Raw genomic sequence first — 13,363 nt, 5'->3', positions numbered from 1 at the left:
TGCCAGTATTGATAAAGAAGAAAAAAAATACAACCTGGCGATGAAGCATCATTACCTTATCACAAGACTATCTCCTCGAGTTCAAGCTTCCTCAAAAATCCCAGTAGAGTCCAGTTCATACATAACACAACATTTTGTTCCTTCCTTTTCTGTGCTGCAGGACAAAAGGGGATGTGTCTGTTCAACCCAAGATCCCAATAAGAAACCAGAGGGTCTCTGAAAAAGCGTTGGCACTCTACCCTCCTGGGAAGCAGCAGAACGGCTAGAGAGCCCAAGAGATCCTTACCCAAAGCAGCATCTAGGAGAAAAAGCTCCATGCACTTAGTGACTGAAATTATATTGACTCCAAGTACCCCTACTGTAACTTGGTTAACTTTTCCTTGGGCTGCACCAGGCAGGGCTTTGGTCCAGTAACTAAAAAAATAGAATCTCATCAGATTTGGCACTGGTTTTCTGGGCTTGACCTGATCCAGCTGTCATGATAAGGGGCCTAGTGTTCCTGGGAGCTGCTGAAAGGACACAGAGATTTTTTTTCTACGTACATATTATTATTATGAAGGTTGAACCAGAAGCCTGGTGACGGTATCAGTGTTTGTAAGCCGTGCCAGCTGCCTATGCTCCAGAGGCACATTTTTGTGGATGATACCAGGTCACCATAGGAAATACCGATGCAAAGTCTCGACATCTGCAGACCGTGCAACCAGGCAGCTCCCGAGCGCTGCCTCCCCTGCAGCGTGCTGCGGCGGCCTCACCCGCTCCCCCCGCTTCTCAGCCTCTGCCTTGCAGCGGCACCCTGAGCAGCAGAGAGCCAGGAAGCCTCTGCCTATCCTGCCCCGCTCTGCACACAGCCAGTGGCCTCTGGGCTGTCCCCCGGAAAGCTTTCCGTCCTAAAAGTGGGCGAGAGGAAAGGCCAGGGCCTTCTGCCGCAGTGGGAAGAGTCCCTCTCGTAACCCGGGGCGGCAAGCGGCCGGCAGTACCTCAGCGGGGCTGAGGCGGCCCAGCCCCGCAGGCAGCAACCGCGGGAAGCCGCTGCTGGAGCGGAACGGAGCCGCCAGGAAGGACCGCGGCCGCCCGGGAGCGGACCCCCGCACCCCAGGCCCTCCTGCCATCGCCTGCCCGCTGCCGCGGGCTGCCGGGCCCCGCCCCTCGCAGCGCCCCCGCTGCCACCAGCCCGCAGGCCGGGCGAGCCCGGGCCCCACCCCCGCAGCCAGCCGAGGGCGGGGAGGCGCGGAGGCAGCAGAGCCCCCGGGCCCGGGCCCCCCGCCCCGGCGATGCCGGCCCCGCCCGGGCGATGCCAGCCCTGCCCCGGCGATGCCGGCCCCCGCTTGCGGGCGGAAAACCGGGTGCGCGTCCCTGCGCTCGCGGTGGAGAAGCGGGACATAACGGCAAGAAGACATGAGACTTCTCAGCGCACACAAATGGCCGGTGGAATCTGCAGGAAGCCCATTTTAAAAGCTTGCAACGTAGTCAGATAGTCTCGCAGTAAGTTTTCGAACAAACAGCTGTTTCAAGAAACCCAGCTCGGAGTCCACCCTCTCTCCTCCACGGCCCGTGTCAAGTCTCCATCACACGCTTGCCACCTGTTTCCACTTTGCAGGCGACCAATCCTTGTTCATCAAAGTAAGAAAGCTGTTTTCAATTTGAAAGCCACAAATCAAAGTTTAATTATTTTGTCCTTTGGAGCTTTATGCTATCTTTTACGAAAGCTTTTTCAGATACGAAGAACTATCATTGGCTGGCTTAAAAGGGAATAATTGACTGACAGGTGGAAAAACACTTCTAAGGACAATAGTATTTGTCAGTCTGGTATTTTTCACTCTGAAGACAAAACGCATTTTATCAACACCCTGAAATTATTTTGTCAACAAAATTCATTTTGTAGCATTACCTTCATCTGTCAAGCTGACAGAACGTTCTCCGGAGTGTTTTAAAAACCATTTTGCTAACACAATTAATTTCTGCAAAATTAAGTTTTGCCTTTTAATCGTATGTGTGGGCAGGTGCTGCAATGCACGCACAGGAAGGTGTGAACAGCAGCGCCATGAGCTCACGCACAACCAGGAAGAGGCTGGTAAACACGTGAAACACATTGAAACACATTGAAACACGTGAAACACGTTGAAACACGTGCCGGTAAAACCTTACACCAGCCCGACACAAGTTGAAAAGAGAAGGTGCAACAAATGACCAGCTACGTGTAGACAAGAATCCTGCTTGAGTAAACCATGCTTTTACAAGTTACTTATCTCACTGAAACCATTTCAAGGAGCTTTATGTAGAATATTGCACAGCAATTAGAGAAATGTGTGTGTCCATACGCAAAACAAACCATTATCACCCTAAAACAAGTAGAATCTACGAGACTGTTCTATCACCCCGTGGTATGGGCGACGTAGAAGATGTACCAGCACCCCACACAAAAGCAATACGTGCGGCTAATGGAGAGCGACCTTTTATAGGCTCAGTACATTAATGCCGGTAGCAAACAACTGCTGTGGTTCTATACCATATAGGAGATTTTCAATGTGAATTTTTCCAAATGCCTCCCCATGACTCCGACACCAAATTCTCAAATATTTTCTACATTTCCTCTCTGAATCTCTTGACTGCCTTTCTACTTGAATTTAGATTTCTAGTGGATATCTAAGCGGACAATTTTCCTTGTGCCCATTTTGTTTTTTAAGAAAATGATCCACAAAGAGGTCAAATAACTTTCCCAAGGCCATGTATTCAATCAGCACCAGGTAACGGAATAAAACCTAAGCTCTGCCTCACAGTGCAGGACCCCACGCTGGCGCCGGTGGATGTGCCTGAAGGAAGCTGTGACTTGTGTAAAGCCCACGCCAGAGCAGGCTCCTGGCAGGACCTGCAGCCATGGGGCACCCACGCTGGAGCAGTCTGTTCCTGAAGGACTGTCTCCTGTGGGAGGGACCCCACGCTGGAGCAGGGGAGGAGCGCGAGGGGGAAGGAGCAGCAAAACAAAGCGTAATGAACTGACTGCAACCCCCATCCCCTGTCCCCCTGCACCACTCGGAGGGAGGAGGGAGAGGAGCTGGGAGCGAGGGAGTGAAGTTGAGCCTGGGAAGAAGGGAGGGCGGGGGGAAGGTGGTTTTAGTGTTGTTTTTCTTTCTCGCTATCCTATTATATTTTTAATTCACAATATATTAAATCAATTTCCCCAAGTCGAATCTGTTTTGCCTGTGATGGTAATGGGTGAGTGATCTTCCTGTCCTTATCTTGACACAGGAGCTTTTTCATCTTATTTTCTCCCCCTGTCTTGCTGAGGCGGGGGGGGGGCCGAGAGAGCAGCTTGGTGGGTGTCTGGCAGCCAGCCAGGGTTAACCCACCACAACTGTTAATGGCTGAGCTGGAAAACTTGAACCTCAACCCAGTGGATGATACAGCTGGTTATCTCTTACCTCTGTGCTGCCTGCCGCGTGCCCCGGGAACCCAGACCTTCAATGCCCATTCACTGTCATGGAGTTAAAATCTGATACATCCCTTCCCTGTCCTGTCTGTGCTGGGGTTTTGTAACCACTGCCACTCAGCCCGTCTCCTCTTGCCGTCTTCTCACCAGCTCCTGACGGTGCCAAGGTTTTTACAGTCACAGTCATATGACTTAAATAGACTTGCTCCCTCTGGGCCCCTTTATGACACTGAATCATTAATTCATTAATTTGTTTTTCATATTTCTAAATAGAAACAGACATGACTGGTGTGGATGATCAATACTGTGTTCTCGCATTCCTCTCAGTTCCCATCATTTTAGAACCTACTCTGCTTTTAATCTTAGGTCTTTCTAACAGGAATTGGTTTTGTGAAGAATTTGACACTTCATTATGGTAGCTCCATGCTAATAGATTTAATAATTCATATCTGCATTGGTCACTTTTAACTGATAGTACACATTCCAGGGCTGCTTCATGACTCTATGTTCTGTGAGCCAGTAACAGCTTTGGCCTTTCCCAGTGATCTCCCATTGCATTACCAACACACAGGGACCACATCTGTCAAGACCAAGAACTCCACATATGGCCTGGAAAACAGTGAAGATCTCCTTACACTGATCTTGAGAGCATTAGGAAATGACTGTAGGTAAAGAGTGAAAGCCAACAGACTGCTAGAGCAAGATGTAACAGACCTTACCAACACAAGCAATAAAGCCCACAGACATGTTGTATTGCGTTTGTGTGGCAAAGTTTTGGTAGTGGGGGGGCTATAGGGGTGGCTTCTGTGAGACGCTGCTAGAAGCTTCCCCATGTCCAATAGAGCCAATGCCAGCTGGCTCCAAGACAGACCCGCTGGTGGCCAAGGCCGAGCCCATCAGTGATGGTGGTAGCGCGTCTGGGATAACGTATTTAAGAAGGGGAGAAAAAATCCTGTGCAACTGCAGCCAGAGAGAGGAGTGAGAATATGTGAGAGGAACAGCCCTGCAGACCCCAAGGCCAGAGGAGCAGGAGGGGGAGGAGGTGCTCCAGGTGCCAGAGCAGACTCCCCTGCAGCCCCTGGTGAAGACCATGGTGAGGCAGGCTGTCCCCCGCAGTCCATGGAGGTCCACGGTGGAGCAGATATCCACTGAAGGCTGTGGAAGACCCCACGCTGGAGCAGGTGGATGCACCCGAAGGAGGCTGTAACCCCATGGGAAGCCCACGCTGGAGCAGGCTCCTGGCAGGACCTGTGGACCTGTGGAGAGAGAAGCCCAGGCTGGAGCAGGTTTGCTGGTAGGACTTGTGACCCCATAGGGGACCCACGCTGGAGCAGTCTGTTCCTGAAGGACTGCACCCTGTGGAAGGGACCCACGCTGGAGCAGTTCGTGAACTGCAGCCCGTGGGAAGGACTCACATTGAAGCAGTTCATGGAGGACTGTCTCCTGTGGGAGGGACGCCAGGCTGGAGCAGGGAAGAGGGTGAGGAGTCCTCCCCTGAGGAGGAAGGAGCGGCAGAGACAACGTGTGATGAACCGACTGCAGCCCCCATTCCCTGTCCCCCTGCACCGCTCAGGAGGGAGGAGGTAGAGAAAATCAGGAGTGAAGGTAAGCCCGGGAAGAAGGGAGGGGTGGGAGGAAGGTGTTTTAATAATTGGTTTTATTTTCTCATTACCTTACTCTGATTTGACTGACAATAAATTAAACTAATTTCCACAAGTCGAGTCTGTTTCACCTGTGACAGTAATTGGTGAATGATCTCTCCCTGTCCTTATCTTGACCCACGAGCCTTTCATTATATTTTCTCTCCCCTGTCCAGTTGAGGAGGGGGAGTGATAGCGTGGCTTGGTGGTACCTGGTGTCCAGCCAAGGTCAACCCGCCAGACACGTCAGGAACACAGACAGTGCTGTGCCAGAGCAGCATGGCTATGATGCATCTACTGAGGCTTCTAGAAATGTCCAGCATGGCACACTGCGGGGCCTTCTGCTGAAAAAACAATGGTAATCCTGAGAGTAGCTAGCCACAGCAGAAGAGGAAAATGCAAGTCCCACCTTCAGAAGAGACTGAACAGGCTGTATTTCTGGCTGAGTTTATAATAATTAACAGCATCTTTATTAAATCATTACTATTATTTAAATTATATAACTTTTCCTGCAAGTCTGACAGCCTTTACAGCATTACTGTTGGTGCGGGATCACTTTACCCACATCTGAAACAGGACGAAGCAGCTGCATGCAGCTAGTAGATTAGGGAGGCACTGAGAAGGGACATCCTATCCATCAAAATTGCCGTAGAGCTTCAGACAGAATGTAAAGCACTGTCTTGGCACCCAGCCTGGACACCACACCTCACAGCTTGACGCGTCTAGGAAGGGGAACAAGAAGCCCTGTGACTGGTCAGCATTTTGCATATCGGCTCCATCCAGAGCCTGGAGCTTCTGCTGCCGCAATGCACACACAAAGAACGCTCATAGGCTTTCTCATCACAGATCTCCACTGGGTAAGTGTACCCAGCTGTGCAGCTTGCGAGGTCGGAGCAATTGCGGAGTTAAGGCAACAAAGCCCCAGGCTGCCAGTGCTGTAGGCGCAGTGCCCTTGCACTTGCTGAGAGCATATGCCAGCGTGGCACTCAAATAGCAATGGCCAGTGCTTTATCATGGAAGGAGAAGCACTTTCATCTTGTATGAGAAGTGTGGATATCAACTCTCAGGTGGACTTGACTTAAAGGAGCAATTCAAAGGGGTGCCAGTGGTCCTCAAGAAATAAGGACACCCATGTATGATCAAGGACAAAAATGAGAGTGCTGGGTGTTGTTTGCATCTCAGGAATAGCACTTCCACAAAGACAAACCACCACATAGTACTTCACAAGTTGCTCTTCAGCACCTCTCCATAGTCTCTGCAACCTGGAAAGGCAAAGAGGCCCAAAGGCTACAGAGGAACAAGATGGAGAGCTCCAGGGCTGCCAAGCACCCTATGCACTTGACAAAGAGATTCCTGATGCCAAGAGGAGGATTCAGTGGAATTAGGCAACAAGCATACCAAAACACAGATACAAGATGAAAAGCAACAGCACTAAGAGAAAATAGCTTCAACAGCTGCACAGCACTAATCAGTTTGAAGGCAAAAACTACAGAAGGCCGCAGGACTCAGTACATGTCTGTGGGGTGACTCACTCCACTGGCTTTGGGGGTTTCCCCAGTGACAATTCTGGCCACGTTGCATGCACACGTCAATAGCACAAGAAGCCGCCAGAGTCCAGAGTGCTTCCTCTCATGATCTATTTGTTCATTTTGCAAGTCAGTCTTGTGGTTTTGTATGTTACCACTACAAGCCGTGTTAGGGCTGTGAGATGAGAGCAGTCTGGGAATGAAGCCCAAAGGAGTGACCAGACCTCAGAGGTCAAAAGTACGGACTGCACTGGGTGTCAGCAGATGTGCTCAGCAATGCTGACCTGCCCGGGTGCTGGGTGGCCAAACCGACAGATGCCATCAAAGAGAAAAGGGAATTAAAAACCACTGAGAGCCTGAAGCCCCATCACTGCTCTCTCTGGGCACACACACATTGTGACCTTACAGCACCTCTGCACTCCAAAATCGTTGGTCACAGAGGATATACTGGGAGACAAGCACAGAGACACTCCTTTTGGAACAGGAAAAGAGGGCACGAAGCTCTCAGAAATCAAGTGCCAATCTGCACTCTTCCTTCACTGTGAAGATTAATCTGAGCCAGCACCACTTCCATCACTGCCATGCAGGGGCCAGGTGTGCACACAATTCATCATGGGCACAGGTATGCAAAGGGTGAGGTCTGTTACTAGGGCTGTGAAATATTCTCCACACTCACCCAGAGGTAGCCCAGGTCTGCTAGCCCAGCAGCATAACACGCTTGCCCTGGCCAAGAAAGCCATGCTAAAGCCTGCTTACCACAAGCATCTGCAGTGTGCTGTATAATTAGCCTGTGATGTGGAGCCTGATGAAAGCTCCTACATGCCAGGCATGGCGGGGTGAAGGAGGTTCAGAGACTGGAGCAGACTCACTTGAATGCATAAAAGCATCAGGAAACGGTGGGATGACACGCTGGAATGAGGTTCACAGTCCCTGTCTTTGAGGTGAAACCCCATGCCTTTATAAGGGAGGCATCTTTTTCTGGCAGGCAGCGTAACGCTCGCACAGATCCTCAGCACAACAGCTCTCAGTTTTACCCCTTGTAACTGTAGAGGGCTCTGTTTTACCCCTGAACTCTGTAATTTCTCTTGAAACCAATTGTCCTTTCTGTTAGCATCATGTGCCTTGGGGCAGGGCTTCTAGCAGAAAATAGTTTGTGTTATTTAAAACATGGAAGTTCACAAAATTGACTTCAAACAGTCCAGACAAAAAAGGCAGATGACATATTTGCTACAAATTCCAAAAAGAGAAAACCACATCTTTTGCTTTTATGGTAACAGGAAAACCTGAAAGAGACATTAACAGCTCCTTTAATCATGATTATAGAAGATGTCATTCTCTTTTCCTGAAATGAATGAACACATTGGTAGTTGGCCCTCAAACCCTCCTTAGCTCAATTACAATTGCTCTATACTGGCTTTCAAACCAGACTGAACAAAGCCTGCGTTTCCTTTTGTTGTTGCTATAGTAAAAGCCTAATGACCAGGGCTACTTCTCTTGGCACAGGAATTTGCTCTGTATAAAAGGTTATAAACCAGCCTAGGTGCAGCTCACTCAAAAAGAAAGCAGCAAAAGATGAGCTAGACAGCCCTACCTTGCACCTCTCGCTCTGTCCTGAGGAGAATATATGGTAGCCTAAGAGGTCTTCCCCAGCTTTTACTTTAGTGGCTTTGGAAAGGGAATATTTCACCCTCACTCATGAAGAAGCTACTCCATTTCTATAAATAAAATGGAAGAACATTATACCAACTTCTGTTTATGCACTCCTGCCTGTGTTTTAGGGGAGTACAAGTCACCCCAGACCCTGCACCACTGCCTGCAGTGTAACACTTGTTACACTTGCGGTGTAACAAGCTCCCTACGGTACCATGCAAAGACAGGCACCGTACCCAGGGCAGTGAACCAGGGGTGGCACACGGAGTCGCTGCACCCAGCAGGGATTTCTGTATGTGAGCCAGAGGCCAAGAGGAAGCAGCACCCACCTCCCTGGCACTGAAGGGCATATGCCGTCCTGCAGCATGACACTGTGGTGGGCTGACCTTGGCTGGCTGCCAGGTGCCCATCCAGCCGCTCCATCACTCCCCTCCTCAACAGGAACAGGGGGAGACAATACGACAAAAGGCTCATAGCTCAAGAAAAGGACAGGGAGATCACTCAGCAATTACTGTCATGGGCAAACAGATTCGACTTGGGGAAATTAATTTAATTTATTGCCAATCAAATCAGAGTAAGGTAATAAGAAATAAGAACAAATCTAAAAACACCTTCCCCCCACCCCTCCCTTTTTCCTGGGCTCAACTTCACTTCCAATTTTTCTACCTCCTCCCCCCAGAGCGATGCAGGGGGATGGGGAATGGGGGTTGCAGCCAGTTCATCACACGTCCTTGCTGCTCCTTCCTCCTCACGCTCTTCCCCTGCTCCAGCATGGGGTCCTACCCAAGGGAGACAGTTCTCCACAAACTTCTCCAACGTGGGTCCTTCCCACGGGCAACAGTTCTTCATGAACTGCTCCAGTGTGGGTCCTTTCCACGTGTCCTTTCCACGGGGTGCAGTCCTTCAGGAACGGACTGTTCCAGCATGGGTCCTCCGCAGGGCCACAGGCCCTGCCAGCAAACCTGCTCCAGTGTGGGCTCCTCTCCATGGGGCCACAGGTCCTGCCAGGAGCCTGCTCCAGCGTGGGCTCTCCATGGGGTCACAGGTTCCTTCAGGCACATCCACCTGCTCCAGCGTGGGGTCTTCCACGGGCTGCAGGGTGGAATCTGCTCCACCGTGGACCTCCATGGACTGCGGGGGACAGCCTGCCTCACGATGGTCTGCACCAGGGGCTGCAGGGGAATCTCTGCTCTGGCACCTGGAGCACCTCCTCCCCCTCCTACTCCTCTGGCCTGAGTGTCTGCAGGGCTGTTCCTCTCACGTTTACCCACTCCTCTCTCCTGGCTGCTGTTACGCAGCAGTTTTTACTGCTTTTACATTTACCTTCTTAAATACGTTATCCTAGAGACGCTACCACCGTCACTGATGGGCTCAGCTTTGGCCAGCAGCGGGTCCATCTTGGAGCTGGCTGGAATTGTCTCTGTCTAACATGGAGGCAGCTTCTGGCATCTTCTCACAGAAGCCACCCTCACAGCCCACCCACTACCAAAACCTTGCCATGTAAACCCAACACAGATACCAACAGAGCAACACAGCCCAAGCTGTCTGCTCCTTTGCTCCTTCTGGCCCCTGCCCCCTCCACAGCAGATCATGGAGGAGAATATGGGACCCACCAGGTAAGCAAAGGGGCTGAGAGGTGGATCACACAGGATAAGTGCCTTTAACTGATACACACACCTCTGGCACTAGCTCCCTTGTCATCTAACCCCAGCAAGTATTTATTAATGAAACTCTCCTGATTGTTGATTCATTTGATTGTTAAAGCTTGTGGAACTCGTACTGTTATTATTCATTGTTATTAATGTTCACAGCTCAGCCTCTCTCTTTCCAATATGCTCCACAGAGGAAATCGAAGGCTGAAGCCAATCGTTACAGTAAATGAATGATGGAGCCGCTTGAGGATAGGAGTAAGCCTGCTGCTCTGGGACTGCTGCAGGTTATTGGGAGTAAGTTAATCTTCACACACAAGGACTGCAAAATGAGAGGCTCTTTCAGGTGGGTTCTCTGATCTTTGCACTGCTTCCTCAGTCAAGTCATCCGTGAGCATCACCCTAACAAAGCCGTCTGCGCACAGGACCAGTGGCCCAGGCCAGGTTTTGATCTACGTGCAGAAACAGGTCTGAGTGCAGCAGGAGCATGGCCCCTGCTAGACAGGTTCAACACAAAGACTCAGACAGATGCTACAGGCAACTCAGCACAGCCTTGCAGAAAACACATCTCCATCTGACTGCTCATACTGAAGAAAAGCAGAGCTGGCTATCCTCAGAAAGTCTTCTCCTCTCCACTCCTCTGCAACTGCTCATTCCTCATAAACGGCCTAGGACAGCCCCAGCCGGGCACAGCAGGTGGTGGACTGGAGCTCAGGAGCACAACGCCTGCGTGCGCTGTGTAGAGGGGGAAAGCACGCTGCTTGCTTCAGTGCTTTCCCTCTCCTCCCTTTCTCCAAGCCTCCTCCACCTTTCCACAGCCTCTCTCCTGCATGATGTTTGCCAATTCTTGCACCACATGTAAACTCCCTAGGCCAGAATGGTAGTGCTCCTACCTGTCTGGTAGTCGAGATGCTTCTAAATCCTCAGTAGCGTTCTTATGCCAGCTTTCCAGACCAATATATTTGTTCGTGTTATATCTTCAGAGTCTACAGAGCCGTCACATACCATATTTGACCTATTATTCATCGCAAACAGAGAATTCTGCAAAGCAAGAGGAAATAAAAGAGAGCTTAATACAGCTTTACTAAAATGGAATTTGCCAAAGACTCGTAGAAAAATGGATTTAATTAGGGCTGCTAATGGGGAACAGTTTGTTCCTGTGATTTAAAGCAGAAGTTAGATAGTGTCTATAATTTCAACATTTTAAATTATATATAGGGGGGTATTTCTCATTGCTACCTTAATTATAAAAATCCATCTTTATGAATCACAATTTTGAGGCAAATAAAGCAAAGGCAGCAAAAATGATATTTTATTTAATAAAACTTGTAAGAACTCACAAAAGAAGCAAAAGACACTTCAGTATGGATAAAATAGACTTACTATAGCAAATAATAGTTGCAGGCAGTCCTCTGAACACTACCTAAGGACAGCACAACAAGGTTAATTTTTTACTTGGGAAAAGGTTTGTAAAGGAAGAAGATGTGTTCTGATATAAAAAATGAAACTGGTTTTGGTTTTTATGCAATAATGGGAATGTCCTCCATTTAATTTTGCAGCTAAACAGTCTATTAGAGTTGCAGGCATTAATTGGCCTAATGTGCTCCAGCTAGTAATTCCATATTCTAGAAGTCTCTGCTACCCCTTCTTACATTGATTACTGTCAGAATCTCTGAATTGCTTGAAAATTGCTTCTCCAGATAAAAGGGCCAATAGATCTTGTTAGAACCACTCCTCCCGAGCCTCCTCTGTAGCCTTTGATTTTATTTAAAACTAACAAATGTCGCTTTTGTGAAATTCCTCCTGTTAGCTGGCTCTGACCAGATGACCTAAGTAAATGAGTCCCAGCATTGTAAAGCACTGATTAATTTAATAACAAATAGCCCAGACAACTGACTAGCAAGCTAGGCCTAGCTGCTGTCACTGCTGCAGAGTCTGCACCCACTGTAATGCATTTTAATACTGCACCTTGGATCAGAACGGAATCAATGAGTGAAGTTCAAATGTGGCACATTTCCTATTTCCCTGACAGCTTATTTCATGGATCACAGGGACCAAAGTACAGCTGCTTATTCAACAGAGGAAAGAATGAATCAATTTTCATTCTTTAATACACTGTGTGACCTATTCTCTGATGCTCTATCCTTTACACTGGCTCTAGTCTTTTCAAGGCCTTCAATTTTGTCAGATAGAGAAAATTTAAAATAATGACAAAATGCCCTGCCCTAGGTCTGTTTCCAACTGACTAACTGCTCTGTTGGTAATAAGTCCAAATGAAAGATATTATGTCACTCAGGTTGAATTAAACAGACAAACTATAATCCTATATCGTTAAAAATGAACCAATCTCCTGGAAGATTTCTGTGATTTCGCTCCAAGTTCCCCGTGCAAGGCACTGGACGCCGCAAAGATTTTGATCTTCATCTGCTCCAGTTTTTTCCCCTACTTCAAAACATGAAGGAATAATATGACAAAATGGCAGCCACAGCAGCAGCAGCTGGCTGAAAGAGCAGGCACTTTGCTGGGGAAATCCTGCCCGCCTGCTCCCTTCCTGCCCGCACAGAGAGCGCAGGCCACGTGCTGTCTCTCAGGACCCAGCGCCGGGAGCTGCAGGCCAGCGCGGAAGCCAGACGCAGAAATGCAGCGCCTTCTCCCCACCCGTGGTCCACGGGGAGACAAAAGTTCTGCTGCTCTGCTCACCCCATCGGACTCCCCAAAGCTAGCAGATGATGTCAGCCGTTCTTTAGGCACTGCTAATTTGGGCAGAATTAATACACTGAGATGCATCATTTTGCAATTTCAGTGTGAAGATTATTTTCTTCATTTAGAAATATCCCTCGGTATTGTCGTTTTAATTACCCTCTGCGCGCCTTGTGTTTGTCTTGCCTTATTATTTATCCCCAGTTCACAGGTGATATTCATATTGTTCTTATCATTGATAACCTGGTTTCAGACTGGGCTTTCTTACTGTAACAATTTTTCAAAGAAGGAAGGTCAGATTCTGCAAAGGAGAACAGAGCGCAAGGCTGAGTGCTACAGCCATCCTGGGCAGCCGTGGGCACCACGCCCCGGCGGTGCTGGCACCCCAGAGCCGAGGCAGCAGGGCTCACCGCAGCCGTGCCGAAGGCAGCGTGCATGAGCCTGGCACCGAGACAGAGAGGGACGGCTGATGTACCGGCTCACTGATGAACTGGGCAGCACCGTGTGAACTGGAAAGCTTGGAAAGGAAGCACGCGGCAAACACGAACAAGATTTCTGGCTCTCCTTTCTCAAACTCTCCTCCTCCTGCCTCATTGTACTTCATGACTGGGACGAAGGTGAGACCCCCTGAGGCTTGCCTGGCCTTAAGATGTAAAGGTAATAAATCAGGCCTTATCAGAATATTATCTGGATGAAACAGATGTACTGCGGCTGGCTTTATTTGCTTTTCTCTCTACATATCCAGTAGTTCAGTTCTAGGGCTTTCGAAGC

The 13,363-nt window shown here is 49.2% G+C and overlaps 1 long non-coding RNA gene across 3 annotated transcripts in view; it reads right to left on the bottom strand.

Annotated features, from left to right (window-relative positions):
- LOC142415910 (uncharacterized) overlaps window positions 1-13,363 on the bottom strand; it is a 163,374-nt gene that overhangs the window by 120,387 nt on the left and 29,624 nt on the right. For all 3 annotated transcript variants that reach the window (XR_012777579.1, XR_012777578.1, XR_012777577.1), the window contains exon 3: window positions 10,786-10,933. This is a non-coding gene — a long non-coding RNA (uncharacterized LOC142415910). The remainder of the gene's footprint in view (window positions 1-10,785; window positions 10,934-13,363) is intronic.

Source organism: Mycteria americana, chromosome 12 (genome assembly GCF_035582795.1).
Source record: "Mycteria americana isolate JAX WOST 10 ecotype Jacksonville Zoo and Gardens chromosome 12, USCA_MyAme_1.0, whole genome shotgun sequence".
Classification (NCBI taxonomy): domain Eukaryota; kingdom Metazoa; phylum Chordata; class Aves; order Ciconiiformes; family Ciconiidae; genus Mycteria; species Mycteria americana.
The sequence above is the reverse complement of the archived record's forward strand: the minus strand, read 5'-3'. Positions and strand labels throughout refer to the sequence as shown.